The 7,045-nt window shown below is 37.2% G+C and overlaps 1 pseudogene; it reads right to left on the reverse strand.

The window, feature by feature from the left end:
- Positions 1 to 3,337: 3,337 nt before the first annotated feature.
- Positions 3,338 to 6,408, reverse strand: LOC129557154 (nicotinamide/nicotinic acid mononucleotide adenylyltransferase 1 pseudogene; annotated as a pseudogene).
- Between the last annotated feature and the right edge of the window lie 637 nt (positions 6,409 to 7,045).

Below are 7,045 nucleotides of genomic sequence, written 5' to 3' on the forward strand. Positions count from 1 at the left end.
TTATCTTCCAACTCACTGATTTATTCTTCTGTTTCAGATATTCTTCTATTGATTCCTTCTAGAGTATTTTTAATTCCAGTAATTGTGTTGTTTGTCTTTGTATGTTTATTCTTTAATTCTTCTAGGTCTTTGTTAATTGATTCTTGCATTTTCTCCATTCTGTTCTCAAGGTTTTTGATCATCTTTACTATCATTATTCTGAATTCTTTTCCAGGTAATTTGCCTATTTCCTCTTCATTTATTTGGACTTCTGTGTTTCTAGTTTGTTCCTTCATTTGTGTAGTATTTATCTGCCTTTTCATTATTTTTTTTTAACTTATTGTGTTTAAGGTCTCCTTTTCCCAGACTTCAAGGTTGAATTCTTTCTTCCTTTTGATTTCTGCCCTCCTAAGGTTGGTCCAGTGGTTTGTGTAAACTTTGTAGAGGATGAGATTTGTGCTGAGTTTTTTTTTTTTTTTTCCTTTTTTCCCCTCTGATCGGCAAGGCTGAATGAAGTGGTAATCCTGTCTGTTGATGACTTTTTTATATTTTTGTTTTGTTTGTTGTTTAGATGAGGTGCCCTGTACAGGGTGCTACTGGTGGTTGGGTGATGCTGGGTCTTGTATTCGAGTGGCTTTTTTTGTGTGAGTTCTCACTATTTCACACTCCCTAGGGTTAGTTCTCTGGTAGTCTAAGGTCTTGGAGTCAGTGCTCTCACTCCAAAAGCTTACAGCTTGACCTCTTCATCTAGGACTGATGAGATGAAAACAATCTCTTTGTTTTTCAGACCTTCTGTTGTAGTTATTTCCAAAATCTGGTTGACTACATCTTCAGTTTCTCTGCATCCAGTGTGCCTCGGGAGCCACTGTTCCTCAATATTGGCCTTATTTATCATTTTGATGGATGTGAAGTGTAGCTCATTGTTGTTGCTATTTTTGCATTTGCTTTATTTAACATTTTCCCTTTTTAAACTATAGATTCAGATCTGACTATATGATTGCACAGTTTTAAGTATTTTTTCCTCTGCAGAATTATAAACCCTTCATCAGGTGTAGGTATGAAATATAAATTGCAAAAAAGTAAATTATTCCATTTTCATTGCAAATTTAACTTTAGTCCTGTTTCTATCACAGAATGACTTTCATGAACATAAACTATTATATAAAAAATTCATTTGGTCCTCTTGGTTTATAAGTTGGTGAATCCGCCACAAAATTTTAGTCAATAGAAAATTATATAACAAGCTTATGTTTTTAGTATAAAGCTAAACTGGGGCTTCCCTGGTGACTTGGTGGTGAAGAATCTGCCTGCCAATGTAGAAGAACAGATTCGATCCCTGAGTTGGGCAGATCCCCTGGAGAAGGAAATGGCTACCTATTTCAGTATTCTTGCCTGGAGAATTGCATGGAGAGAGGAGCCTGGAGGGCCACAGTCCATGGGGTCATGAGTCGGTCATGACCTAGCAACTAAACAACAATGACTTTATTATTTGGGAATTCTACTTTGATTAGAGTCTATATAAAAGGACAAGAAGTAGAAAAGCATAAGAAAATAGATCCTTTTGCTGCTTAAATTAACAAATGGCAGATTCACAGTGAGCTGGAATAGAAATAGTAGTGCTCTTCAGAAACTCCAGAGTTTTGGATTGAGATCACTGGGTGTTCTTCCACAAGCCATTCATCAGTGTCCCAAATCCTGAGCTGAAGGATTTTCCAGGGTGAGCCAGGATGGCCTTTCTCATGTCCATTCATCTTTTTGATGATTAAGCTCTCGGTAAAGGCTAAAAGCATTCATATTGCATAAAATCCCTGAGTGAGATCTCTCATTCTCTGTGGTTCCTTCTGTTCTAGGAAGGATGATGTCATCTTTGAAGTTGTTCCTAAAGACAGATGGTGGATGACCAGTACTAGAACATGAGTCACAACTGATTAGTGTGAAGAGAATGTACGTAACACATGTAAGGGAGAGGATTTCTACCTCTGGGGGTGGGGGAGGGCATCAAAAACACCTGTGCAACTTTCTAAAGGGCTTAGACCCCTCTCCCTTCCTCCAAAGGTGGTGGTGCTGGCAAGTGTGTTTTGGCAAAGTTTCACTGGCTTTCAGATGTGTGCTGGAGAACAAATTAAAGGTATAAAGTTTTTGCCAGAAGCATTCACAGCCTGTATTTTGCAGAGCTGGAGATGACTGATCAGTGGTGAATTTTACAAGATTTCTGTTTTAAGAATTACTTCTTTGGCCATCCTGGGGAAAGACTGCACAGAAAAAGGTATGCATAGAATGTTAGTTCTCTTCATCACTGACGTTAGGACCTTAAACGCATCCTTGCTTGTCACTCTGCTTCTCTTATGTGGTAAAGCCAGGATGTTCATTTTGAATTCTTTTTGTAGTTTGATTATATGTTCTTCTGGTTTTAGTGCTGCTGATCCCTTGTTTTAAAGCTAAAGCAATGGTAATCACTTTGTAATGTATAAAAGTACTGATTCATTGTATTGTGTACAGTGTTGTGGGTCAATTACACTTCAAAAACCAAACAGAAAAACTCCTAAAAAAAGAGATCAGATTTGAGGTTACCAGAGATGGGGGAATTGGATGAAGGGAATCAAAGGGTAAAAACTTCCATTTATAAGATAAAAAGTACAAGGGTTGTAATGTACAGCAGGATCAATACAATTAACACTGCTGTGTGTTATATATGACAGTTGTTAAGAGAGTAATTCCTAGAGTTCACATCACAAGGAAACATTTTTTTTCTTTTTACTTTGTATATATATGAGAAAATGATGCTTGCTAAACTTATTGTGGTAGTCATTTCATGATGTATTTAAATTAAATAATTATACTGTAAGCTTTCAGTTTAGTTCAGTTAAGTCGCTCAGTCTTGTTCGACTCTCTGCGACCCCATGAACCACAGCACGCCAGGCCTCCCTGTCCATCACCAACTCCTGGAGTTCACCCAAACTCATGTCCATTGAGTCGGTAATGCCATCCAGCCATCTCATTCTCCGTCGTCCCCGTCTCCTCCTACCCCCAATCCCCCGTAGCATCAGACTCTTTTCCAGTGAGTCAACACTGTAAACTTAGGCAGTGCTATATGTTAATTATATCTCAACACAGCTGGAAAGACAAAAATAAAGATAAAAAGATTTGTACATCCTGAGAAAGAGGGACCATATTGAAAACATTCACCGTAGAAACTCCTGATAGAGAGACAAAACTGATTTTAATTTACTACTGATTTTTATCAAACTTTTAAGTTTTAGTTTAAGAGACAGGATCACAATTCTTTTCCCCAGTTACTAACACTTGGATTGTCTCAAATTCCCAAAAGGAAGTCCAGAATATCATGCTGGAGAATTTTTTATGACTTAGAATCGGCACTGTTTTTTTGCAAAGGAGCCAGTATCACCCCAAAATGCCTCTCTTCACTCTTGGAGTCATACAAATTATGCTTTTCAGTATACTCTTGGACAAGATCTAGCACCAAGTAGTGAATGCTCTAACTCCTTCTGAGGGCTTGCTGGGTCTTTGTGAATAAGATGTCATTGGTGATCCATTCATTCACCAGAAGAATGTTGTTCTGATGTTTTCACAGAACACCTGGTTCACAGATTAATTTTTGAACAACAATTCCAGCCTGGGTAATACCTATGAGCTCATACTTTCTTAACAATTTGGGTGAAATCCTCATTCTTCTGCAGGCTGGGATGACCGAAGGATCCCAGTAAATCTGCCCACACAGCAATGTTACCTTTGGCACACCTTTTGCTTCTGACCCCACGGATTTCTTTTGACTAAAATCTTGAGTGTGTTGAGCCAACTTCCTCCTCCATTCAGATCTTTCTGGCATAGGTGAGTCCTTCTGGTGATCACAGCTGCTAGCCTCCAATTTCTCTCAGTGGTGTCTGAGCACCTTAGCAGACTCTAGCCACTCCTTCTGAAGGTTTTCCCATGCACCCACTTCTACCTACTTTGAATTCTTGGTGGCAAGATACGCAATGATAACTCGACAATGGGCAAAGAAGAGTTTGATGCTTCTTATATACCTTGCTGATAGGATAAATTGTACGTGGACTAACTGTATATTTTCCTATTGCATTCATGTAGTTCTTGACCAGCTCAAACACCTGAGGTGCATGTTGATGACTGGCATAAAAAACCAGAAGCAAGGAGAACCACAGTTGTCTTCTTGGAATTTTCTAGGCTAACAGTGTCAAGTTGTTGGTCTAAGTGCAAAACCCTGACACGTCCTTTGTTATTCTTACAAAGGAAATTCTGTTATTCTGAAGTGTTTTTCAAGGTTGGCTATCGGAATCATTCCAACTTGTGTGTCAACAGTCTTCTCTAATTTGAGGTAGAACAGAGGATCCACATCCATATTTTAAGTCACATCCTCAAGGTTGACTGGCAAGAATCCTTGTATCTCATTGCTTTAATTTACATATCTTAGTTTATCAAATGGAATTTTAAAGTAGTTTTCTGGTTATTGCCCATCCATAACCTTTGTTGATTTTTAAAAATAGGAACTCCTTAACTTTGTTGCTTTTGTGTTGTTATTTGTTGTTGTTGTCATCATCTTGGTAGTTCATTTGTAAGAATTTTTGGATATGCTAGACTTTGATTTATTGTCTTTTACATATGTCTCAAAAACTTACAGTATGCTTCATATATGTTGTTCCCTGTCTTTTAAAGTGTTTTAAAACACTCTATGGCTATCAACTGTTGATTAAAAATGTTAATTGTTTTTAATGTTTTTGGTGTATTTATATTGTTTTCTCTATCCTTAGGTTAGTTTTGTATTTTTTTCTTACTTTTGGTCTTTAATCTATTTAGAGTTCAATTCTGTCTCCAATAACTAAGTAAATAAAGAGGGGAAAAGGGAAAAAGCTTCCTTATAGAAGAATTCCAATTAATAAATGTGGACAGAATGAGGAAAACAGAAAATTACCATTAGAACATCATAGTTACATTGTTGCAGCCAATATCCATGGATGAATGCCAAATATTTATTAATTACTATGGTGATTGTGACATATGTCTGCAAGTTCTTTGTTATTTCTCTCTCCAGGAGGTGAAGGTTAATTCCCCTCTGTTAAGTGTGGGCTGGACTGTGAGTGTCTTCAAAAAGGAAAAAATAATAACTTTATAGCAGAAAATATGGGCAGACACCAATTAACCTAGTGACCAAATTAAGGTTACCAGTAATAAATCATTTTGACATCATTTATCTTCTGATAAAATGCGATGAGACAGGCAAATCACCCTTACTGGATAAAATGTGATGAGACAGGCAAATCACCCTTACTGTATTTTTATAAAAATAAATTATCCCTCCAATTTTTCCAAACTCCATCTAATCAAGGGACAACAATAGACAAACCCAAACTGAAGAACATTTTACAAGATACCTGACCAGTATTCTTCAAAAGCATCAGGAGAAATAGGACAGATTGATAAACTGTCTGATTAAAAAAAAATTAGAAACGTGATGACTAAATGCAGTGTGTGGTCTTGAGAAATCAGTAGAAAAATGGGTTACATTCAAATAAACTTTGGTTGATAATAATGTATCAATGTTAATTTCTTAGTATTGATAAATGTCCAATGGTTATGTAAGGTAACACTAGGGGAATCTGAATAAAGGATATAAAGAAACTCTTTGTGCTCCTGGAAACTTCTGCAATCTAAGTGAAATTTGTCTAAATAAAAATGTATTTCCAGTTAAAAAAATTTTTTTATAAAGCCTAATACCTTGCAAGTAGTATAAAAATCTCAGGGAATTTTTCATAGCAATATGATGTGGAAGGCATTTGGGAGACTGACAAACTTGACTAAAAAATAGTCTTTCAGTAAAAACAATAGGGCAAAAAGACATACTTTACTTAAAACCAATAGTTAAAAAATCAAACAGGAGATTGTATAATACCATGCATACGAAGGGATCTTGGGTTCATAGTATCCTGGACACTCGGGATCCTGGGACTCCTATAGGTAGAAAGGTGCTTTCAATGAGCTTGAAACAACTTCATTTCAAAGTTGTTGTGAGCATATCTCACAGCTTTGTGCTGTCCCTGAGTGCTGGGGGTGCAAGTCAGAGTGACTCTAGTCATCGTCCATATCTTGTCTTGAATCCTTGATTCTAAGACAATGGTCATAAAGACTGGATAGGCAGCAAAGTGATACATTAGTTTTCAGAATTTTGAGTGTTACTGATTCCTGCATCTGTGATGTTGCTTGTTTCCCTTTCTGCCAGCTGGGGTACTCAGAGCAGAGAAAACCAGTTGAGGACAAATTGTTGCACCTCACCTGGTTCTAAAGACCTTGTGATTCTCTGAGAGGGATGAGAAGACTAGGCAGGCTGCTTTGATAAAGTCAGAGGAGTATGCAGGGAGGAAGACCTGCTCTCCACCACTGTGTCCAGGCCTTACCCATCCCTCCCAATCTTGTCACAAGGGTCTTTGTGACCTTCCAGAGGAAAGACCAGATGAGCCTTATCCCTCAGTGAAAGAAAAGGAAAATGGAACTTAGGTCACCTCCACCACACCAAAGATTAGGTGCCCCAGGTATGTGCTTTCTGTCTAGCTCCTATTGGGTTCTCTCTTTCTGTTATCAGTAAACACTGCAAATGTTTTTGGAGTAAAAATCATTGTCATTTCTGAAAGCAACTGCCCCTGCAGGCTTCTTTCTCCTATTTTCTCAATCTCTAAAATATAGGGTCATTCTTCAGATGCCTTTCAGTTATTGAAGACTTTGAGTACTCCCATGTTAATCTATTTCCTTATAAATCCTTCTTGTAAAAATCAATTTCTTCTTTTGCCCTCCTGCTGTCTGCTCATATTCTTTAGTTCAAACACTTATAATAATTTATTAATTCATCATTCTACTTTTAGCTTCTTCAGTCTATCCTAGGAATAGCTGAAAAAAACAATTTTTTGTATAAGCTATGACTTGATAGGCATATTTTTCTGGTCAAATATGTGCAACACTCTCTATTATCTACAAGTACCCTCCTAAAAGTCTTAGTCTAGCTGTCCAGCCTTGCTGTCCATTGTCTATAATATTTTTCAAC

The sequence above is a fragment of the Moschus berezovskii genome, chromosome 7, assembly GCF_049115385.1.
Source record: "Moschus berezovskii isolate FMDL1 chromosome 7, NW_MosBer_1.0, whole genome shotgun sequence".
NCBI lineage: Eukaryota > Metazoa > Chordata > Mammalia > Artiodactyla > Moschidae > Moschus > Moschus berezovskii.